Here is a 25,794-nt window from a genome sequence, read left to right on the forward strand (position 1 = left end):
CGCTGCTCCTGCTAGGAATGCACTACAGCTCACCACATGCAAACAAAGAAACGCAACTCTAAATTCCCCTCAGTTCGCCGCATCAAAACGCCTAAATAACTCCGTCTCTGAGAAGAAACTTAAAGAGCTTCTTCCCAGACTGATATAAAAACCAGTGCGAGAAGCTAAAATGCATTTGATTTGTTTTATAGAGCAATAACCACGTGCAAAAGTTTCTGTACCGGCGCAGGGAGAGCAGCGCCGCAGCTAGCTCAGGGAGCAGCGAGGCGCTTGCTCATTCTCTGCCCTGCCTCACGCCCGCTGAGGGATGCTCCAGACCGCCCGGGGCCCCAAGCAGGAAGCTGAAGCCCAACGGGGAGGCTAGCAGCCTCCGTAACAGGAGCGCACGCTTTCCAAGGGCAGCCGAGTACAGGAGACAGCAAACCGCCGCGAACGCCTACCCACCAGTGCGCCCCGCTGGTACCTGGCGTTCCGGACAGGGCGGAGGAGGGCCAGCCTCCGCCTGTGCCGGGGACCAACAAGGCAGCCCTGCTCCAACCGGAGAAGCACCGCCGGCAGCGCGGCGGCAGCTCTGCCCCCCAGCTGCCCTCCCGCCTCCCCTCCGTGGCGGGTGCTGCACCGGGCCCGCGGCACCAACTTACAGCAGCGGCTCCCGGGCGAGCGCGGAGGTCCCTGGGCGACGCAGCGCCGCGCATGGGAGAGGAGCTGGGCTGTGCCGGTTCGGCGGTGCCGCGGAGACGCGGCGGGCGAGCAGCAGCGCCGGGCGGAGCGGTGCCGCTGGCGGGAGGCGGGTCGCGGAAGGAGGGCGGGAGGTAGGGAAGAGGGACGGAAGAAAGGGAAAGATCGGCTCCAGCTACTGCTGGCACGCCGACCGCAGCTCTGCCCCGGCGGCGGAGCGGAGAAGGGGTATATGGGCTGGGGGGGGGGGGGGGGGGGGGGGGGGGGCGGGGGGAGGCTTTATGCAAAGCCTGTGAGTGACAGGCAGGGGAGGGACGGCGGGACGAGGGCAGCACGCTCGCAGTCGCTGTGCCGGCCAGCGGCAGGGAAGGTGTAGTGGGCGTCTCGTGTCGCCCCGGACGGGGCTGCAGGATGGCCTCTGCTTCCTGCCTTGCCTACCCTGCCTCGCACCCGACCGGGGCGGCGTGGGGGCCCCGCGGGGCCGGGCGGAGCAGCCACTCGCTGTTCACTTGCTCCGGGTGAACAAGGGGTGCGCCCCGCCGCGCAGACACCGAAATAGCTGCGCGGAATGGGGAGAGCCGCGCGGACCAGAGGGCTGCCGCTCCTCGTGGCGTGTCCCTTTGGGTGGCGAAGACCGAGCAAGGCAGACGGTGGGAAACTTCTCCTCGGCGCCCTGGGAGCGGTCGGGAGGGCGCGGAGGAGTCCGGGCATCGCCCGCCGCCGGGCGCTGCTCCTCCCGCGGGGCGGTGCCGCGGAGCTGCCGCGGGCCGTGCGGCCACTGCGCTCTCGGGAGGCGTTCGCGGACATGCTGTTTGATAGCTGCCCTGTGGAGTGCTCCCGCCGCACAAAGGGAAGCCTGGCTTTAATTATTTCCCAGTTAACAAAGTATGTGAAAAACGCATTTGTGCAAAAGGCCGATTTCAACAATAACCGTTTTCCAGACATAACAACAGTGTTTACATAATGGTATTGTGTGTCCCTGTACAAGAAAAACATAAGGTACCATGCAAAACATTGCACATATTGCTAGTTTACTATTTGTAATATCACTTAAAGCAATGGTATTAGTCTAAAGAGGCTTTAAGGAAGATAGGAACAATTGCACCAGCAGGGAGCTTCTTTTTGAATATAATCGTTTGGAGAATTCGATCGTTCTCATAATAAAATGTCTCCTGTTGAAAAAAAAGAATGCCCTGCCAGCAATTTGCTAACATGCAGAGTGTTATTTATATTTGTGTTGCTGAACTCCAGAGTCTGCAGATTAGCACACGCTTAGTGTACAGCAGGACACATCTGTAATTCTAGACATCCTGTGGGCATATGCAAGCCTGGAGAGCATAGCTGAACAGGGAGCAGATTAAAGAGTAATTTGTTTCATAGATTATTTCTTTTTACAATATTGTTTTATTACAATGTGAAGGCTGCAGGTTGCATGGTCTAAAAATATTGCACATCTGTATGTAATAAAGAATGTTTCAGAGTTGCCTAGGTGTGAGAAGCTGTTGTAAATTGTAAACAACCTCGCACAAGGGGTATTCATGGACACCAATGTTCACTTGAGTCATGTACCTATAGAGGATTTTGGATTAGACTGTGAACATTCAACCTTTGTTGCACATTGTATTGTCCGTGTTACAAGTCCAGGTTTTTCCTTTCATCGTTAACATAACCATAAAATGTCTTGATCCTATTTTCCCACATTTCCCCCCAAGTAAACCTGAAGAGATTCCACCCAAATCTTGTCCATTATGGTGACTCTTCCACAATCTGGTGTCAGAAGGTCAGATTATCTCAATGTCCTAGGGTGACTTTTTGATGCTCGTATCCCCATTCATCTGTTTAGCCCAGAAATAAGCTTTGCACCTTTAAGCCTGCTTCTGAGAGTGAAGGGGGGAGAGAAGAAGCGCACAGTTTGTGATCAGAACCTGCACTTGCTCCCCCGCATCCTGCTCCGGGACTGTGTGGTCTGCAGACAGACAGACAGCAGGACAGAGCTCTCCTCTGCTTTTTAGTTAGTTTTTAGCTAGCCGAGGCAGAGAAGTTCTCTGGACTGTGGTTTCTCTTTTTCTTGGACCTGTGTAAACCTGCTCTGGTCTGAGTACCAAGTGGAGCACTGGCAGCTCGCACCTGTGGCCACCAGGCCGGGCCTGGGCTGCGGCATTGCCAGCGCCAAAGGGACTGACGAGAGACTGAGTGAGCCAAGCTACAGCCCACCAAGGGGACTTCCTGAGTTTGTCATCTCTTCAGATTGGCAAGAGGTTTTATTGTTTAATATTGTTCATTTTTTTTGTGCTGGTGAATGCTTTGCCTGTGAAATAAACAGGTTTTTTCCACTTTTCTCCAAGGAAATCTTTTCCCAAACAGGTTGGAGGAGAGGCCACTTGGATTTGCTTTCTAGATGTTTCCTCCCAGTTAAGAGGTTTCCTCCAAAATTTGCCTTAAACCAGGACACAGTCTATGCAATTAAAAACACTGGGACACACTACTTCATACAGTGCTAGGACAAACTTTGAACAGGCATAGTTCTCACTGTGGGTGGTTGGTAAACTAAAATGATAGAGTAATGTTACCTATCTATTGCTTAGCAACATCTAAGCTACAGCTGTAAGGAATGGTTGGTGAAAAATAAGATCCACAGAGGGGACAACATACAGCATTTACATGGATACTCACAGCATGCAGATTTGGGCAGTACCCTCCATGAAAAAAATGGGACAATAATCCTGTAAACAAATGACCAGATGAAATACTGATTTCCCTTTTTTTTTCTTCCACAAAATGAGGAACCCGTTGAAGTTAATCGGGGCAGAATGATTGGATGAAGCTTTAAGTCATCTGTTGGGGAAGCAAGTACACAGCCAGACAGATTGTTCTGTGTGTGTAAAGCAGTGGTACTGGTGAGAGCAGGGATAGAATGAGGAGAAAAAGGAACTCCACAGTCCATGCTTACAAACCAATGCAGTTGTTCTTTTGCATATGCTCATATGATGTCTTAATTACGCTTAAGTGAGAAAACACCTGAAGTGTTTCTTCTCCTTTCTGCACAGGAGTTAGAAGTAGATAGGTTTGTCTGAATACAGCTTATAGCATATTTAGAATAAGGATGCTTGTTTTGCTAGCATGGAAAAAACACTCAAGAAATTAACTTGGTCCAGGCAAATCTTTGGCCTGGTTTATGTTGGTCTGAGAACTAAGTCAGATCACAGTTAAGCATTATTCTGGTTCAGCCAGTTTTGTAGATGGGCCAGTCTGTATTTTGACATTGCTGAAAACAAAGCTGGCCTAGCCTATTCCAGGACATAGTTTAGCATGCCTGCTGAACTAGTTGAAACATGTTTCTCCTAGTATTAGTATGGCAGGATAGATAGGATCTTTGCAGTGTTGCTAAATATCATGATTTTATCACAAATCAAAAGATAATTGGCCCTTTTCTCAAAGCCTCAGCTTCTAGACTCATGTGAAATTGATAACCTCTTCGGGTTGGTTTTGTTGTTTGTTTGTTTTTAATAAGTCTAAAAGAATGAGTATGTCAATATAAACCTCTAAATATTTTAATTTTAATCTCAAGAATTAAGTGCCACATTTGACTCTGAAAACACTGGGGCAGGAAAATCTTCATTCAACTCAAATCCAGCTTGCTTGCTATGCAAAGAACACTGCTGTTTTAACTAAATTATTTCACCTTCTCTTTATTTAAATCGGTTTGGCTTCTGTGTTGAGACAAGTTCTTGGAACCTTGAATCTATAGCAAACTTTATCATACAGCTTTATTGACACTTAATGTTTTGCAGGCATAACTATGTACCTAAAAGATCTCACAGATTACCCTAGTAGCACCAACAAGAGTTCTAACACTTGCAGAGCCGTACTGGTAAAATAATCCGTTTACCAGAGCAGATTATTTCACTTACGAGATGGAAATATGTATTTTGTTTTGTTTTGTTAGTATCAGCTGCATCTAAACTCATAGGGTTTGCCAGTACACCTATATTGGCAAGCCTTTTAAATTCAAGCAGGCAGTATGTGCCTGCAGCACAGTCTGAGATCTCATTTTTAATGCTATTAAACAGCTGTGTCTTGGGCTTTTGCCTTGTTAGATTCTTTTTAACCACATTATTTTGTTCAACTGCTAAATAAACAGCATGGGGTTAAATGTATTAGTGTAATTTATCTTCTTTCCTTCCTAATTTACACTTTGAATGAATTAATTAGAATGATTTAATTAACAATGTACAATAGCAGTACCAGTGCCAGAGCTCTCCCAGGGGGATGGAGCCTGGAACACCCCTCAGTGACCCACACCTGCTTTTCTTATCATTTGCCTTTGATGTGCTTCTCCAGGCTGGCCTGCAAACAGAGATTTGTGTGGATACAGCACAATGCATTATAGTGCTTGTTTAGTCCTAGAGACATACTATAAGTGTTTGGGGAGGTCAACTTTCAGTATTTCTTAGCAGCAATTACACCAGTTTGTCCACTAGTTCCAGGGGTGAGAAATCCCTGTTTTCCCGGTTGTGTCTTTCTCATGTGTGTGTGCATTTGTTTTCAAAAGGATTACATTCAGTCAGGCTGGCCCTTAGATGTCATTCCTTCATGTCATGACAGCTCAGACCAAAAAAACCAGAAAATACCTGCTGCTATCTAAATCAGCATCATGATGGGGCAAGTATTGTTGGATGTGACACATAACTGCTTCTCTCCAAAATATCAGTGTGATAAATTGTTATGAGGTGTGAGTCCCTTGTCACTTTTAAAGTGTATGAACAGTAAACCGTTTGAAGTCAGTGAGTTATGCCATCATATTATAGGAAAAAGACAGGAAAAGTCAGGCCTTGTTTTCCATTCCCTAAATATGTTTTGTACAAAAGATTTTCAGAAGGATCAATTTGGGTGTAAATACCGTAATAAATATGAATAATGTCTGGAGTGAGAAAGATTTACTTTTGAAAATTCTTGATTCTTAGGAGAAACCCTTATAAAGCCTAGTCTATGCATTCCAGTCCAAAATCCATACTTCAGCAGTATATACTTACAAAGATAAGTGGTATGGAGACAAAAAAATGTCTCAAGACTCTAAGGAAAAGCCACTCACTTCTCTTTTGTATGTAATTCCTCTGCTATCTTATCCTTTTCCATTTTGTCTTGCTCTCTAATTGCTCTACCATAAAAAGTCTCTACCATAAAAACATTTTTACCTATTCCATAGTCTGCTTCCTTCTTAACAAGAAAAGTGATTCCTGTTTCATAGAAGACAATGACAATGATGACCCATTTTTGAGCAGGTTTGGTTAGTAAGGGGTCCCAATTATTACTGATATGCAAGCCCTTCCCAAAGATCCGTGGATCAGCACAGGAGTGGGAATACCACTGCATAGGGTGAGTGGTTGCTACCACTTCTGCCATCACTCATGATGACATTTGACAAAAGTCGTATGTTCATTGTCAGGAGATTTCAGTTCCCTGTGCATATCTTTGCTGGCTATTCCCATCTCTTAAGTGACTCCATACGGGGTCATTTTCTTGCCTCTCTACAGGAGCTATCTCCAGTAGTACAGTACAGACTCCAGGCCATACAGCAGCTTCCTTTTCCTTCTCTCTTGCTAAGTAGCAGTGGCCCCCAGTGGTGACAGCTAAGCTGGCTCCTTATTTCAGGTTTTACCACGCTGCACTGAAAAGCCTCCATCCTGTAACAACCTTGGCATAAGGACTTCGGGGTTTCCCACATCTTTCACTTCTGCAAGGACCACGGGCCAGTGTCTTCTGACCACCCCTTCCCTGCCCCTGAAATGACCAACACCGATGAGGCTTTGAGAACAGGGGTATGTATTGTGTTATTCTCCAAGATGTTTAGTCTTTAAGAAGGAACTGTATCACTTAAATGGTACAGCATGTCATCTAGAGAGACCCCTAAATGATGGAGGCATTTTTCTTGTCTTCATCTTTTATGTTAGTATTAAAAGCAGGAAGACAAAAATGTATTCATTCAAACAATTGCTTTGGCATTTTATGTGCAGTAATGTACTCTATATAGCTCCTTTTACATTGCTGACTAGCATTACACATTGAAATACAAGATATTTAAGGACTTGTAATACTTAAGGATTATTTAAGGACTTCATTGAATGTATTTAAGGACAAGGATTTCTGACAAGGATTTTAGATGGAAATACATATACTCTTTTGAAGGTACAACTCTGAGTCACAACATCTGCAAACACAGACATGTGTGTCTCAAAACACACACAAAAAAAACCAAAACCCAAAACATTTTACCTAGGGGACTTGTTTCACCGTTCCACTCATTAGATGATATTTTGCCCTCAAGTCAAAATGGAACAAGCTTTTCACTTCTTCAGGCCTGCTGAAGAAGACAAGCCATACACAGACAGATGCCAGAGAAAAAGAAGGCAATGCATAGGGACTGAAATGCCCTCACTCTGTCTCATACTTAGCTGAGAGAGCTTATCAGATTTATTCAGGTGAGTAAGAGTAAATATGAGAGAAAAATTTTTTTTGCTCCTTCTGTTTTGCAGCACCCAAGAGACTTTGAGTTAATTTGTCCTTATGGATATATGTATAGGTAGATCAGGATCTTAGGTATAAGTCCAGATTGTTGCTCACCTGTCAACTGTCCATGCCTCAATGCTATAATCATGCCCTGTACCAAACTAAAATGAGAGCAAACAAACTTCCTGTAGTCATGCTTTGCATTATCATATACCTAGATCTAAGTTTTCAGGCCATGAGGTTATGGGAAGTGGTCCACAGAACCAAAGAAAACTGTGAAGTGTATGTTGTTTCCAATTTAAAATTTTGATGATAAGAACACATAAGAAATCAGGAAGCTTAACATGATTTGTTGGAGACCACTGTTTTAGGGAGAAGGAGAGTACAGAATTCTCTGATTTTAGTGGGTTTAGGACAGATCCAGACAAGTATTTTAAAGCAAGCTTGTTTGTGTAAGTATGACTTTATTAATTTTCCTGCTCAGCAATTCACCACAAACATCTGGAACAGCATTATTAGTAGTTTTGAGGCCGCATTAATTCTGGATGTTCCTAAATAACATTTTTACAGATACTCCACAACACTTAAGAAAGGAACACTTTAGAAGGCTCTTGGCAGAACATAAGAAGATTAAAACAGTCTCACTCACCTAGTTTAATCTGGGAAGTTTGATGGTTGTGAGGAGTAAGTAATCTGATTCCAAACTCTTTAACAAAATGAAATGTGTCCTATGGAGTTGGTATTTCTGTGGTTTACATCAAACTTTTGAACATGTTGCCTACAGCAGGGGTTGTTTCTCAGGCACTAAATGCACAAATAGCCTCAGTATCCTCATCAGGCTGTGCCTGTTTAATGAGAAGGATTTAAAAGGACCCATTTGTTTGTTCTAAAAGACTTGTTTATGTACTTTGACACTTCATTGTTCTGGTGTACAAAGGAAACCAGTGAATTTGATTCTGCCACAGAGCTCATATGTTATAAAAACGTTTAAAATCCTTCATAGTTGTGATTTGAATTATTTTATCTTTTTAATGACCAAGCCTTTGTAGAAGATTAATTTACTGTTAGTGAAGTGTGATAATTTAGGTCTGCAGCAAAACCTTTTCCTAAAAATAAAAGTGAGCGTTTGAGTGAAGAAATGTTACATTAACAGGCAAAGCCTTGCAAGTTACATGTTCAACAGGATGAGGAAACCAGATTTCTTAGGTGATCTGTATTCCAAAAAGACCCATTACTCGTCTTCTCTAAATGTTCACTTGGATCATTCAGTTATGGCCAAGTTAAGTCAGAGAGCTTAAACTTGGAAGAATGTGTAGTGTGGGCAAAGCTTCAAAAGTCTCTTAACACAGTCAGTGTGGCATTTACTCTGGTTATTGATTTGTGTCTTCAAAGCCCTGCCTTATTTTAGGCTAATGGAATTTAATTAGACAACTGATTGCTGCTGAAATAGTAAAAATGAAGCTGTCGATGCTTTATTTGAGCTAAACATTTTCTGGCATTTTTCCCAATCTCCAGGACATGTCTGAACATGTTTTTACTTTTCTACTTGAAGAGCCACTTGGCACATCAACATATGTATATTTTGGCTTAAAGAAAAGACAGTAGTTTGGAAATACAAAAGACAGCTTCTGTCTTCTGTAACAAGTCTTGTGTGTTAAGATGTAAAAGAGGTAATACATTAAATTAGAAAGAACTTGAAGTGCATAGTTGGAAGATAGCTGACTGATCACTTGTGCTTTCTTAAAGAAAACTATTTAAGGTTTCAGTTAACAACTAATTTCCTTTTCAGAATCTGCTTTCCTCTATATGTGAACTTAGAATTTTGCTCTAAATAGAATAACAAAGCCTAGTGACTCACCATATCAAAATAATTGATTGGAAAAATCTCGGATTTTCCTCAAAGGCCCAATGTAGATTAAGCTGGGGAAACAATCTTATCCTGTGATGGCTAAAAGAATATATTTCCACTCATATAGTCTCCAGACATCTCTGAAATTCATTGCTTATTGTGATAAACTACACATATCATAAGTATTCTGGATAGAAAAATATGTGGAAGCTTTGTCACATCACGATAAACAGATGAGAGTAGAGGCTGACAGCCTTGAAACTGTGGTACACAGACAGCAGTGGCCAAATACATGTAATGGAGATGGAGTTTGTAGTTCAAAAGTAATAGTTAACTAAAGTATCTAGGCAGATATCTCTAGTGCTCAGTAGCTATCTCAGTAGCTTGTGTCACATACCACTACATTTATGGTACACATGCACACACACATAGAGCATATTGTACGCACAAGCCCAACCAGAACTTGTTTTTGTACATATGTAGTCACATTTTCTTATTCAGAAACAAACAAAAAAAGGAATCTCTGGATTATCAATTATATGAAAATTCACCAGATTTGGAAATCTAACATCAAAATTATCTCAAACAAATTTTGCATTGAGCAATGATCATTGCTCAAATGAAGACTGAAAATAACTGAAAAACTCAATAAGCATTAATACAACTACCAGATGTTAATGCAAATGAAAGCTGCATTCATATGCAAACAGAACCCTAAGATTTAGCCAGAGTATCACCTGAGCTCCTATGACTAAGATAGTTCAGAAAAAGCCTCTATTTCTCTTCTGCTCAAGTACTTTTGAAGACGTTTTCTATTTGCTGTGAGTCTTTGAGATTCCATTCCATTAAATGGGGAAAAATCTTAGAGGTACAAAACATCTGACAAAAATCTTAAATGGTTTCTAATTAGATGCCATTGTTCACCCCAGATCATAGGCAGATCAAAAGGAAAAAACAGATTAAAAACAAACAAACAAACTTCCAACAACTTAGAATTCTCCTTTATGACTGACACAGCAGATTTCATGAAGTTTCTAATAAAATTAATAAATATAATTATTTTATGTCGCTTTTCTGAGCAGTGTAGTGAAGATGTGTTTCTGCAAAAGAGTTGTGTTGCCTGAGAACAAAACGGTTTTAAATTTTCTAGACTTCCTTCATCTCATTTCCCACCAAACAGCATTAATGTGTGAATTTCCAGAACGTGCAGTAAGTAATGTGATGTGGTTTAGCTTTTCCATGCTAATGCACCTCAATAAACAGACTTTAGAAATGAAAATACATTTAAAACACAGGACTCCCATCCCATCCAAATACAAAGCATAAAATTTTGTCCATGAACTTTAGAATAAATTTAAACAAGGAACAATCTTTAGACATCTTGTCAAATTTTTCCTTTTACTATAGTCTAAACATTTTTATATTTCAACCTATTCCAATATATTCCTGTCTGAAAAAATAGCTAAAAAAAAAAATCAGTCCCTTGTTTAAGGAGCCAAAAGAAAAAGATACTTTAATCATTTATTACTTCAACAAGGCTTACAAGAAGAGGAAATCTCTTTAAACCTTCATTTTTCTTCCACTGTCAGTTACAGCACCTACTGCCCTGGAATTAACATCATCTTCAACTGGGTACTTGTTAGGTATAATGATTTAGACCCCACTTTTAAAACTGTGATAGTTGTATAATCTGGGCTGAGTTCTGCAGCCATCTCTCCCCACTCTCTCTGTGGTGAGGTGGCCTGTCCAAGTCAGCACCTCCACAGGCAGGGCAGGACAGGAACATCTTCCCTGCCTGACTAGGAGACAATTACATGGCACCAGGCAAGGCAAGAGACTGCCCAAAGCTCATGAGAAAGGATGTTAAACTCACTATTTAATCAATTCATTATCATGAACAAACTTAGACATCTGAAAAAGGAATTAGTACATCCTGGCTTTGTTGAAGATAGTAGATGGATGATTGGAGACGTGGTTATGTCTCCCTAATTATTATAGAGTTAGGCAATAACGCTTAGTGAAACAGACATGCATTTATATTACCTAGGCTCACCAATATAAAACAATCTCCACCCTTCTCTCTTTAAATACATTCCTTTCCCCTTTTTTATTACTTATGGTAGAATTACTTATTCTTTATAGATAAACACATTCCTAAGGAACTCATTATGATGGCATTTTCCCTTTCTTTTCTGCATATATTCCTCTTTGCACAGTTCCTGTTTTGCTTCATCTTTGCACAGTGCAATCATGTCCCTTAACTGTTAAAAACATACCTTTCTCTTAGCTGCCCTCCTAGCTTAGCAGTATTTGTCCATAAAGGTAAAAGGAGCTGCACAGAGAAATGCCTGCCAATTGCAGAGCCAAAATATACTCAGTCACACCCTGGGAATGGACGGATTCTGGAAGGATTGCACAGATTCCACCCTGATAGGTTTTGGTACCACACGCCCTATCTGATCCACTTATTTTAGTAAATCCCACAACCATGAAAAGATAGGTCTGACCTGTTAATTCCTGCAGGCATAGTTATCCACTCTATCCCAATCTGAACCAACAGATTTACCCAAAATTTCTGAAGCACATTTTTTTGAACATTATTTATTTAAGACTCAAACCCAACTCCTGTGAAGTCAGAGGGAATTTGCTAGTGAATGTCAACACCTCTGCTATTTTATTCTTTGGCTTCCTAAGCAGGAACTGCCAATCATACCGTATTACACAGTCATTTTATTAGGCATCCAATCATGCTTTCATGAAGTAGAGACAAGTTACCATTTGCCTTTGCCGGCTACAGAATTGGGCGCCTTCAGCAAACCACCACATTCTCTGCGTGTTTCATTTCTTGGAAGACACAACTCTAAACTTCAAACCATTCTGCCCTATGAAAGGAAAAAACCTGAAAACATTATAATATCATGTATATGTAATATCAAACTCCTATCTGCAAGCCTATTTCCTGACATTTTTCCTCTTGTTCAGAACCTAAGTGTTTTCCTATTTCTTTCTGAATAGTAAAGGTCGTAAAATAGACAGTGGAAGATTGGAAGTTACATAGTTTTGCAGAACTAGAAAAAAAATTCAAGGAAACATAATATATAGATGTAAATCTTGTTTTTCATCAAAAATCAACTTGAGCTTTATAAAAAATGTGTAATTATGACTTTAGATTCTTTGTCTAGAGGTGTTCATTTTTGACTGAAGTACCTTTTTGTGTGACCATTCTTAAAAACAATAAGTCTACATATAACAAAACATATGCCTAATAATATTAGGCAACCTTCTCACAATATTGGCATGTTAGCATAGCAGCTCTTGGCAGGACTGAAAGCAGCAGACAGATATGGCTTCAACTGTCTTCCTTTCTTTGTTTCCTTTTCTCCAGTTCCAGCTACAGCCAAGGCAAAAAGCCACCTCCAAGCTTCTTTAAACATTCAATAGCCCTTGGGGAGGGAAAGCAGAAATATGGCAGTACACATGCACTTAAGGAGCACAAAATGAGACTAACACAAGACTCCTCCACCCAGGGGGTTGCTTTAAAGCCATTTTACACTGTCAGCATCAGTCGCGGCAGCTCTAAGCGCCATGTGCCATTTGACTGCACATTCTCCCTGTTTACACTGTTGACTTGAACAAAGCTGGCTTTCTAAGCACTCTTCAGCTGACCAAACAAAGTGCTGAAATAAATAATAAAAGACATTTTAGATTAGTACAGTCCAGTTTTGATACCATTTATTCATAGCAGTCCTATGAGGAACATTTACACAAAGCATCCAGGTCACAGAAGGACCAAAAGAAGCAGAAGATAAATAGCATGATATGACCACTTCTGACAAATTAAACTGCAAACACAATAGCAAGACTTAGAGCTCTTTGAACAAAAGAGATTACTTACAGATTGCCAAAAAAAAAAAAAAAACAACATCTGTTACTGAGGTCTATACAAAGAAAATATTACTATTTAACTGCAATCAAAACCATTCTGTAGCTCTTAAAAGCCTCAGTTGAATTTAAATGTATTGTTTGGGGGTTTTTTTTTTGAAACCTGATTCTTTGTAAGGTTTTCTTTATCGCTTAAAAAAATGCTTTTCTGCAAAAAATTTCCCAATAAATCTTGAAATTCTTTTCAACAGGTCTAAGTATACTGAGCAATACTGCTTACAAAAGCCTTTTAGTTACATTGTGGTAGCTCTTTGGATTGTGAATCAGTGTTTAGATATATATTTTTTCTTTGAGACTTTCAGACTCTACACTCTTTTAAAATGCTATCATAATAAATGAAATATTCACAGTAAAGATAAGGGGCTTGGGGAGGTGTGCATATTAGTAATTATACTGATCATATATTAAAGGATCAATTATACATAGAAAGTTTAAAATATTTCAAATCTAAAGTCTTTCTTATAAAAAAAGCACTTAAATATAAACTCCATAAATTCCATCCAATTTACTTTGTACTTACATATTAAGTGCTTAATTAAAGTTAATTTTGAGAGCTGAGATTGCTCTGATGACTAAAGTATATCAGATTATTTTCTATTATGGCAAAATCATAAGTTATTGGCTGGAAAAGGTATTCGAGGCCTCTACTCTTACCTCTTGCTCAAAAGAGGGCTACTTTTGCAGTTAAATCAGCTTGTCTGTGGCCCTTTTGAAAATCTCCAGACAAATTTTGAAAAATTTTCAAGAATGGAGAATATTTACTTCCCTTCACCCCCTGGTCGTAATGCTTTTACCACCCAGGATGCCAGTCACCATCATTGCTGTGAGGTCATGCTGCTGATGAAGTTCAATCTGCTGTTCACAAAGAGGCCCAGTCCTTTTCTGCAAAGTTGGTCTTGTGACAGCCAGTGCCCAGCTTGTACCAGTGCATGGGGGTTTTCTGCCTCAAGTGGAGGCCTTTACACTTGTTGAACTTGTTTCTGCTTATTCTGTGGCTGCAAAGTTCCAGCTCATTTAAGTATATTCTAACTTGACCCTCCTCTGAGCTATTACAATGGTATACAACAGAACACTATAGAATAGCCTAGTTCTGTTGAAAGGGATCGACAATGATCATCCAGTCCAACTGCCTGGCTGAGGCCAACCTCAAGTATGTTGTTAAGGGCATTTTCCAAATGCATCTTAAACACTGTGACAGGCTCAGGGCATAGACCACCTCTCCAGGAAGCCCATTCCAGTGTTTGTTTGCCCTGTCCGTAAAGAAATGCTTCCTAATGTCCAGTTTGACCCTCTGCTGGCACAGCTTTTGTACCATTCCCACACATTCCATTATTGGGTCCCAGGGAGAAGAGATGGAGACTTCTCTCGTTCCCTGTGCTCAGGAACTTGTGCAGAGCAATGAGGTCCCCCCTCAGCCTCCTTTTCTCCAAACTAGAGAAGCCCACAGTCCTTAGTAACATCTCCCAGAACTCTCACCAGCTTTGTTACCCTCCTTGGGACACATTCAAGAACTGTCACATCCTTCTTCTCTTATTCCATGTTTTTTAAATCACTGAGCCCACAAGTACACTCAACATTCCAGAAGAGGCTGCACCACTGCTGAATGCAGTGATAATCACCTCTCTTGCACTGGCAGTGCAATGTTTGATGCATCCTGGGATGCTGTTTGCCTGCCAAGCTGTCAGGGCTCACTGCTGACTCACACTGAGCTGCTGCTGACCACCACCCCACATCCCTCTCTGCAGGACTGCTCTCCTGCTGCTCCTTTTCCAATTTGTACTTGAGTCCAGTCTTATCCTGTCCCAGATACAGAACCCAGCATTTGGTTCCTGAATTTCATGCCCTTGATGACTGCCTAATGCTCTATTTGGTTCCTTCTGCAAGACCTCTCATCCCTCAAAAGCACATCCCAGTTTAGTATCATCAACATAATAATGGTGCATTCACCTCCTGCATCCAGATCACTGATGAAAAGATCAAACATAACTGGCAGACTAGTAAAGACTGAAATAAGTAAAGCATTAGGTACATCAGCATCTTTCATGCTCTTCACTAGTAAATCACCTACCTGATTCACCACCAGGTGTGTGATTTCCCTGGTATTCTTTTTGCTGCAATATAACTGCAGAAGCCCTTCTTGTTGCACTTCACATGCCTTGTATGTTTCAATACCAGCCAAACTTTGGTATTGCTAATTTCCTCCTTGCATCCCCATATGGTGTTTCTATTCTTGGTAGTATATCCCATCTTCTGCTTTTCATACACTCCTTTCTTGTGTTTGAGCTCAGCCACATGGTCTCTGTTTGACCACACTGGTTTCCTGTGGTGCCTGCTGTATGTCTTGAATATTGGGGCGATATCAGTGGCCAATAAAGATTGAGTCAAAGCAGGTTGTGTCTACAAGGATGGACAAATTTCAAAAAAATGGTTCCAATTTGGACTTTGGAGCATTCTAATATTTTGGCTTAGAGTTATTTTTTAATGGTGGAACCACTTCATGTCCCTCATATCTGAACTATACATTAAGGCTGAGACATGCTATCCCTCTCTGTCAGGGCTTTAGACTATGAATAAATCCATATGTGACCATTTGTTTCTTACTGTAATGAAAGGGTAAACAGGAACACTGGATCTTGAATGTCAGGCCTTTTTCTCTACACCATGGTTTTCTTTTGCCTTCGTCAATTTTGTTACTGAATGAAGCGCGTATACCCATTCTGTTCATCACAGACTCAAAAGTGGAAAATGAGATACAAATCCAATGAAAATTCTAAAAAGCAGGAGCTTAATGTTGAACCTGAATTCAAGGATGCTTGACTGGAGGGATAGGTGGAGAATATACATGAAAAAGTAATCTAAGCACAGAATTCTGTGCCTCCTGAAGCCTAAAATTATAGGGATTTAGAAGAACTATAAAAAAAGAAGAGCTGGAAAAAGTTGAGAGGGGAAATGATTCAAGAATGAATAAGAATTTCAGTAGAGCCAGAGCTGAATCAAGGCAGAAGCCTGGCAGTGCTGTAGGGATTGGGAAAGGTCAGTGACGCACAAGCAAACTGTAAGGAGGATAGAAGGTTTAGAAATCATGTCAGACTCAAGGATGGCTTCAAGATTTCTTGTCTTCACAGACAAGAAATTGCAGAAAATAATTAGGCAGAAAATAATTGCAGAAAATAATTAGGCAAATTATTGCAATAGTTGCAGTCCTCTTACAAAGTTTAAAAAAACAAAACTAATTTCATAGCTGCCAAACCAGCATATCTACAGACTTTTGCTCACTTTCAATAAAAGTTAATGGAAGTAGGGGTTCTGGTGGGATTCTGGTACTGACACCTGTCAAGGCTGGCACTTGCTTTTAAACAACCTCTAACATATACATGTATATACATGTTATATATATATATATATATATATATATATATACATGTATGAAACATACATGTATATACATGTAATATACACATGTAGGGGATTTATTTGTTTGAGGAGATTTTGCGGAGTAAAAAGAAAAAAATACCAAACCAAACTAAAGAAACTGTAAGAGAATGACGTTGACAGCTCTTCTACAGATAGTAAACATGTTAAAAAGGCATGGAACAAAGGATTATAAGAAATGCAGAATGCCATGTAAACAGAGCTCAGTGTGCTCAACAGAAATGGCAATGGTAAATGAAAGAAAGCTCAGAGTTGCATTTTGAAAAAGCCGTGATATTTTAGGGTGAAAATAGTAAAACCTTAGACAAAGAAAAGGTGTAGAGAGAACAGCTCAGTTACCCACTTTTCAGAGCTGTTTGGAAATTAACAATGGCAAAAGCAAGGTGGGCATGATTCAGTGGAATCCCTTTTCCACTTGATAGGAATTCAGTTCACCTTACTTGAAAATGTCATGCAAGACTGTAAAAATTGAGACTTTCCAGCTGGCTTTTATGCAAAGCTGTTGTCCTAATGAGAAAATGTGAAAGGCTGAAGAACAATAATTTCATAGACCTGCCTAAATCTAACAGAACACAGTCCTAGAGAAGAAATAAACAACTCTTACATCAAAGGCTTCATAGATCACCTTTACTGGAGGAATAAGTAGAAATTTATTAGTTGTTTTTTTTTCCTTTTTTTTTTTTTGAAGCCAGCTCACAATGAGTATACAGTTTAATGTCAACTTAAATTACATCTACAGTTTTCTGACAGATTCATTTGCTTTTTGAGGTTTATGTCTAACACACTGACAGTGTCTAATCAATAGGAGACAATTCCCTTTGAGAGCTATTAAAATATACCTTGCATTTAAATGCAATAAAAGGCATGACTGAACATGCCTCTGTTCCTCATAACACATAAATACCACATCTGGCCCATAAAAAACCTGCATTATACAAAGGTTGTATGAATGCCAGATACATATTATTACATGGAACTGTTTTATCCATCTAGCCTAATTTCCAGATGTTTTATTACTTGTAGACAAGAGTATTGTCAAAACTGTTGTTGGAAGTCCATTTATTTCAAGAGGGCAAGGGACAGGGATAGCAAGTTAAGCTACAGGAAATGTTTGTGATACAGTTAATGGCAAATCATGAGACTGAATCATCAGTGCTATCATGTTTAAAGAAATGCACTTAAAAATTCAATTTCAGACTAAGATTTCACTTGACTGCATTTTAAATATGCACTTACTTATTCTTCCAGCAGTAAATGGCACATAATTGTAGGTAATATTTACAAAAAAAAAAAAAAAAAGAAAAAAGAAAAAACAACAGAGCAAGAAACTAATAAAAATGAAATGGAAACCATTAGTACAAAAATTGCTGGTAACTGTAACCATATCCAACAACATATCAAGCAGTTAGCTAAAAATTCTGAAGACATTGAAAACTGATATCCTTTGACTCCTCCCATTTGGAATTGGGCTGTGGGATTCTTCTTGGGTCGGGAGGGGGTGTTGGTTTGTGGTTTTTTTTTTAATCTCTAAGGAACAGAAATACATTATCAGGTATATTTGAAATTAGGGTGACAGTTCTCAAAGTTCTCATACCATATGGCATCTGAAAAGCTTGTTTGAGTCCCTCACAAAAGCCAGGTTTCTAGTGCAATAGTTAAAGTATGAGGTAGAGAAGGGGATGAAAAGGCATGTAGGTGAGCACATGAAGGAAAAGCAGCAGACACTATGTCATAAAAATGGTGTTTCACCAAGATGTCTGAAGAGACAGGACACAGAAGACTTTAAGCACAGCAAAGTAGAAATGAAGAATTGTAAGAATGCCACTAAAAAAGAGTTACTAACATAGGGGTTGGGCAGTAACCACTAGTTTCCTTGTAATGAAAGTATGTTTCATTAAATGCAGGGCTTGGTTAAATGAAATACAAGATATACAGAGATGGAAAGGTTACCAAGTGAAAACATACATTTTTAGAATAATTGATGTATCAGTGTGACACTTCTGATTTTATCCTTGAAAACAAACAAAAAGCAACCATCTTAGAATGACTACAGCAAAGATACTTCACAATCCTATTCAAAATGTACAAATCTCCTAACTTCTGTTTCTAAAAAGTAACATTAACCCCAGGGTCTTTTCTGTCCTGTAATATTTCCTATACTGGCACTGAAAACCTGAAAGTTCCTCTGCTCAATTCATTGTGAGTCCTGTTTCAAATTACATACTACTTCTCACATCATGCCTTCTTTTTTTTTTTGTAAGTCCTAAGCAGGAGCACAGCCATTAAAAAAAAAACCCCCAGACATTTCAGGTGAAGGGAGGCAGACCTAATAGGGTCTCAGAAAAACCTGGAGGCTACAGTCTAGGGTGGACTTCGTAGTTAATGATTAATTTGTTTACCTCTCTTTAAATTACTAAATACCAATATTTAAAACAGGGTTATACTATATCCACTAAAAACATTAAAACCCCAATTTTTTTGAAATACAGAACAGCTGGGAGGGTATAATTAATTTCAGACCTATGAAATTAAGTCCCTGACCCTGTAAGTTGTTTTTTTCCTGAAACCCAACAAAGACTACAAAAATGTCCCAAGGTTTTAGACAGTACTCAAAAGATGGGAAAACATTCATCATTCTGCCCATGAAAAATATGATGGTTGATCCACCATAACTGATAATTCCTCAGAAGTTGAGCTAAGATGATCAACAATTTACCCTTCTTCTCAAGTTAAGACCTGTCCTGCTGCAGCAATCTGTTTTATTCTTCAAAGACAGCTCCAATGACTTTCTGATTGGTTAGCATTCTCGGTGTAATGCATTAGCAGGCCCCCTAAACCAGTCAGAAAACTTGGGGCTTCGTGTACTGTCAACTACAACACAAGGACATTTAGAATTACAGATTGAGTAGCACAGCAAATCAGATTATCCTTGGTAAACACAAAGCTGGCTATTCACTTGCCTTGCTGTGAATAGCCAGCTGAATGGGTTTTCAGTGTGGTTTCAGACCAAAGACTCCTAACATCCCATGTCTAAAGGTTTGAGTATAATGATTGAGATAGCTGTGACAAGACTAAGGAGGTCATTAATATTTCTCACTGTATGTATTAGTCTAATTGCCTCTGCATTTCTCTCAGAAACACTTTGTTCTTTTATTGTAAATGGAAAGTGATCTGGACCAAGAGCATATCTGATACTGCTTGTACAATGGATTGCTCAAGGAGGACAGAGTACACAGAAATATTCTGTGTATGAACAGCAGCAAGAAGAGAGAAACAATGTGCAATGCTGGAAGGAAAATAACCTGTACATTCCCTGTAATGTTTCTGAGTTGGAAATATAAATTAATTATTCCTTTTCGGATCCCACAAAGCCTGGTTAAATCAATCTTGAGACTCTGCATGACTCGTGCTATTGAAAATAAAAACTACTCTGACTATCTGCACTGATAAATATCCTGACACCTCTAGGGATCAAACATGTCACTTAGAATATGTCTATAATGTATCCAACAGAATTAAATTAAAATTGACTGATTCCAGCAGTATAAACACATAACAAAAAAAAATCAAAACAAGCAGCTTGTTGCACATTGTGCAGCTTGGACACAGTCTTGCTGTCACAAGACTTACACATTTATGCTCAAATTATTTTTTTTTCCAAAGCTAAGAACACAAAGATAATAAATACTACTAGTACTATTTATGTTAGGAGGTCTCCAAACACTTTGCAAAGGAGACACTGCTTTCTAAATGTAACATGCTAGCCAAAACCATGCTAACCAAGTCAGAGACAGAACAATCACAAGATAAATTAGAACAGATGCAAATTATATGGCAGGTAGAACCAGCCTCATCCTCACCCATTAGAGTAATGCATTCACCTGTGTTCTGCTAACAGATTTTATTGAAAGCATCTGCAAGCTCTCACTGCAACACTATTGTCCAGGAAAAAACAAGTGTTGTTAAAAAAAACCCAGTATCCTCAAAGTGTTCCTCTCTGGAGATTTTCTAAATATACTTTTACCTATATTACTGTCTGAATGATAGGGAATTCCTTTCACAGTTCTCATGAAGTCCAAGGAAAAAAAGATATGCATACATCTTTGATTTTCTGGTCTAGAAAATGCATCTGCCTTGTATGTACTCTGGGTCCTGTTTGCATACATGCTGTAATCCTAACACATGTTCTTGTTTCATTTTATAAGGACCAGTGGAAGAGTTCGTATGCACTGATTTTTTACTGCTCCATAAAGCATGACTCTTCTGTAATCAAAGTTCATGTTAAAAATTAAATGAGCCTAAGGAGGATAATTTATATCTCCTTCCTCCATATTCCCCCATCCATGCCATCTGCATCAAGAATAGTGTACTTGACACTGAAAAAAAAAAAAAAAAAAAAAAAAAAAAAAGAAAGGGTTGGATTATTTTCTTCTTAACAGACTGCATGATGCAGCTTGCTGCTCTTGGGAATCACAATCCTGTACGAAAATAATTTTTAAAAATCAGTAACAAGTTTCCAGCAGTGAAAAATGCACCTGATCTAGTTTGGTAATACACTAGTTCAGACTACTAGTCAGCAACCCTACCTGACCTTTTGGATGTTAAAATCCCAAATCACAGGATCATAGAATAGTTTGGGCTGGAAGAGGCCTCAAAGGTCATCTAGTTCTACACCCCCTGCCACGGCAGGGACACCTACAACTAGACCAGGTTGCCCAGAGCTCCATCCAACCCGACCTTGAATACTTCCAGGGATGTGGCATCCACAACGCAACCTGTTCTAGTGTCTGAGCACCCTTATAGTGAAGGATTTATTTCTACTGTCTAATCTAAACCTAGCCTCTGTCATCTTACAGCTATTCCCTCTTGTCCTATCACTACATGCCCTTGTAAAAAATCCCTCTCTGTATCTCTTGTCGGCCCCCTTTATGTACTGGATGGTGTTCTAAGGTATCCCAAGAGCCTTCTCTTTTCCAGGCTGAATAACCCCAACTCTCTATGTTTGTCTTCACAGGAGAGGTGTTCCTGCCTTGTGATCATCTCTATGGCCCTCATCTGGACTAACTCCAACAAAGCCATGCCTTTTTTATGCTGGAGACCCCAGTGCTCCAGGTGGGGTCTCAGCAGAGCAGAGCAGAGGGGCAGAATCCCCTCCCTGGCCCTGCTGCCCACACTGCTCTGGATGCAGCCCAGGACACGTGTGGCTCTCTGGGCTGTGAGTGCCCACGGCTGGGTCATGTCCAGCCTCTCAGCCACCAGCACACCCAAGTCTTTTGACTCAAATCTATTATCAATTCATTCTCTACACCATTTCTCTCCCTCCCCCGGTAACTTGTGCTTGGGAGTACGAGATGTAGGACCGGTTGAATATGAGCCAGCAGTGTGCCCTGGTGGCCAAGAAGGCCAATGGCATCCTGGCCTGCATTAGGAATTCTGTGACTGGCAGGAGCAGGGAGGTCACTCTTTCCCTGTACTCGGCACTGGTGAAACTGCATCTTGAGTGCTGTGTCCAGTTCTGGGCCCCTCAATTTAGGAAGCACATTGAGATGCTTGAGCGTGTCCAGAGGAGGGCAACAAGGCTGGTGAGGGGCTTGGCTACACAAGCCCTATGAGGAACGACTGAAGGAGCTGGGGTTGTTTAGCCTGGAGAAGAGGAGGCTTAGATGTGACCTTATTGCTCTCTACAACTTCCTGAAGGGACGTTGTAGACAGGTGGGGGTCGGTCTCTTCCACCGGGCAGCAAGTGACAGAACACGAGGACACAGTCTCAAGCTATGTCAGGGAAGGTACAGATTGGATATACAGAAAAAATTTTTCACCAAAAGAATAATAAAATACTGGAATTGTCTTCCCAGAGAGGTGGTAGAATCTCCAACTCTGGATGTGTTTAAAAAAAGACTGGACATGGTATTTGGTGCTACAGTCTAGTTGAGGTGTTAGGACATAGGTTGGACTTGATGATCTTAGAGGTCTCTTCCAACCTCATTATTCTGTGATTCTGTGACCTTGTATTTGACCTTGTTGAACTTCATAAGATTTACATGGACCCAGCTCTCAAGACTAACAAGGTCTCTCTGGATGGCATCCCTGCCCTGCAATACATCAACTGCACCACACAGCTTGGTGCTGTTCGCAGCCTTGCTGAGATTGCACTCAATCCCACTGTCCATGTCACCATCAAATATTTTAAACATGGAGAGTCACCATACTAACCTCTAAGGAATTCCACACATCACTGGTCTGCACTTGGACATTGAACCATAGGCTGCAACCCTTTGAGTCTGACCATCCAGCCAATTCTTTATCCACCAAGTGACCCACCCATCCAATCCATGTCTCCCCAGTTTAGAGACATAGGTCATGTAGGACAGAGTCCTTTACAACAGAAAGAGCTACACAAGCACCTCATTTTTGGACCACCTCTTCCTTTTACCTTTTACTTACCCTTTTCTTGCTAGGTGATCATACTGCCCTTGAGCCAGAACTTGATGTATGGGACTTTATCTCAATAGAAACACTGGAGCACTGAGTGACACATGCACTCTTTTTTGTCCTTCTCTTTTGCTCTCCTACAAAACTTACTTCTCTTCCAGGACAACACAACTGCAGCCATAGCTTCATTCCATGTCCAGATCAGCTTTAGTAAACCCTATCTACCCCAGCACACAACAGTGAAGCTGTAGGGTCCCTCTGCTCCGCTGCAGCAGAGAGAGGCACAGCATGGCCAGGTGACACAGAGCAGATGAACCTCGTTTGGGCTATCCAAGGTGAACAGAAGACAATATCATTAGGTTACTGTTCCTAGAAATTTCTATGTCATGCAAATTTCCCACAAAAATCAGTGCATATTCTTAATTTAAGTATAGTATGTAGCACAGATCTACTGCAGCTGGCACTAAGCCAAAGTAATACAGTTGAAGGGGTACTACTAGCAGGAAACGACTTCTGCACAAAATGGATTAACAGCAGCACCAGATGAGGTCAGCTCCAGCCTTACCTGGCCAAGCTCAAACGCCCTATGGATGAAACACCACAGCCTCTCCAGAGAGCTTGTTTCAGTACTGTATTGAAGAAGTTAACAACCAGCCTGTTCTGATGCGCAGGGCACTGAAGTTAATGAGCTTTCTGTCAGTCCAATCCTTAACTTTCTCAAAGTCTCTCTGAAGTTGTACCTGCAGGCATGTCACCCCTTCTGACTAAACTATACTGTCCATAAGTTGGATATTTTATCACAGCAGACCAATGGGTCTCCACTTGAAAACACTGTCTGTGTTTGTTTAGTGGGAACTTAGTTTTCAGAGTGAAATTAGGAGAAAAAGATGAAAACTTTTTCAAGGCCACAGCAGTTTAATTCATTCTAAGTTTAACATTTATAGTGACAGCACGGAAGGAGGCAGAAACAAAACAAAATCTGCTCCGGTCCTGAGAAATAATAATTTAATTTCTTGCCTCTCTAAACATAGCTGATTTTGGGTTTTTTTGCCACTGGAAAGTTCTTCTAGTGTCCCTAAAAACGGGACAGACCCTGTACACTGGGGTTCCTATTGTCCTATAATCTGTAATCACTATCACTATATTTGAATGTTAAATACACAGAATACAAATTGTCGAAAGGTAGGCATCTGATTTGCATGGATTTCTTCAGTGGCAAAATACAGTAATATTTATTTTGCCGTATAAGCACAGCATGGAGAAACTCAGGCAAAAATATGCGCATGGAACCCTGGGATGGTTTATAATCAGCCAACAAGATGTACAGACGAGACTAATTGTTGTTGCCATCACGCCTGTAGTTGCGCTTTCAGGGCGAAGGCCCCAGGAATGAGACACTGGTGCAGTGAGAGCGTAGCACCACCTGCTGGTGAACACGTGGCTTCAGAAGGGACGAAAAGATTTCGTCATCTTTCCCCAAAATAGTTAGATAATAGATCAATCAATCAAACATCTCTGTATAGACTTTGTCTTCTTTGATTATTAAAGAAATCTCCAACATATAAAACTTGCAAGGGTTCTGCACCTCAGATATTGTGTGGACACTCCTAGTGTTCTGTTATAGAAGAAAAAAAAAAACCAAAAAACCCCCAAAAATTGAGTATATATTAAAGCGGGGCGTAGAGATAGAGTAGGTTTCAGGTAGTCTGTATCTTCCAAGTACCTCAGCCGGTGGGGAAATGAAGAGAGTGATGTGGCCAGGAACTCCCTCAACAATATGAGAGATCCCAGGGGAATGCCCCAAGGCCTCTCCCTCTCACTTTATATAAAGTGAATAAAGTTACTGAACTCCTCTGTTTCCTTTCTGGACATAAATCTCTGGCGTTGTGAATTTTTCCACACACTTCTAATCCAGAACAGCTCTATTATGTCCTACTCGATAAACTGTGTCTACTGTGAGGACCAAAGCACTTTGAGGAATCAGCAGTTAATGAACAGGCACAAATCATTACTCAAAAAAAGACTGTACAAAAGGCTTTACTCAGCCTTTTTCTCCCTCTGATATCTCATTTCAATTGCTGCAGACCAAAGAACTAGTGCTAATGAAAGCAAAGACCCCAGAGCAATCTATTTGTGAGCAGCGTATCTCTATCAGAATAGGAGGCTCCATGAGTCTGAAGTCCCCAAGCCCAGAGGCAGCACTGCTCCAGACCTCACTTTCACAGAATTCCCAGACAGCTGTGAAACAAAAAAGACAAATCAACAAAAGACCATGAGGAGTTTTATAGCCACCCAGTAGCCTAGAACCTACCTGCATCTGGCATACATTAGCACTTTCTCCCAGCATGTTTTTCACACTTTCTAGGTGCTTAGGCATTGAAGCCATAGACCTGGCCCAGTACTAGAATAATTCAGATTTCTTTCTATCCAAACAACATAACACAGACTAAAAGTAGTCAGACAGTAGCACACAATGAGGCTGGCAGCCTAAACCACAATTCCTTTTACAAAAAAATGTGTGTATTTTATATACGTGTCCACAGTTTGCTTTCTAGCTGGTCCACCTACTTAGACTAATCATGCATCTGGCATGTGCATCCATTCACAAACTGCCCTTGCTATTGTTTGAAATATTTTCAGCCTGTGAGTTTCCTTGAAGTTACATCATTTAAACATCCTGTTTTCATTAGTTCTTATCCCTAACTATGTATGTCAACATCAATACCAACATTCCCAGCATGTAGCTCACAGACAGCTCATGTATTATCATCCATTTGGAAATTCTCTTCAGCCAACAAACATACTTAAAGTCAGACAGTTCTAAACCTATCATTCAAGCACTCAATGGTCATACGCAGGATCTCCAGGCTGTCAGGGTTTCCAGCCTTCTAGATGTAATTAGTGCCTGGATACTCCTGATATAAAACACATCCATAAAAAGATATCTATACAAA

At 40.7% G+C, this 25,794-nt stretch overlaps 1 protein-coding gene across 3 annotated transcripts in view; it reads right to left on the bottom strand.

Annotated features, from left to right (window-relative positions):
* Positions 1-25,794, bottom strand: part of ENC1 (ectodermal-neural cortex 1) — a 41,897-nt gene that overhangs the window by 12,256 nt on the left and 3,847 nt on the right. The window contains exon 1 of one of the 3 annotated variants that reach the window (XM_038123430.1): positions 642-901. The exons of 1 other annotated variant lie outside the window; for it this stretch is intronic. The gene's annotated coding sequence lies outside the window, so the exon portion shown is untranslated. One more of the 3 variants, XM_038123431.1, reaches the window with a different exon arrangement.

Source organism: Motacilla alba, chromosome Z (genome assembly GCF_015832195.1).
Source record: "Motacilla alba alba isolate MOTALB_02 chromosome Z, Motacilla_alba_V1.0_pri, whole genome shotgun sequence".
Classification (NCBI taxonomy): domain Eukaryota; kingdom Metazoa; phylum Chordata; class Aves; order Passeriformes; family Motacillidae; genus Motacilla; species Motacilla alba.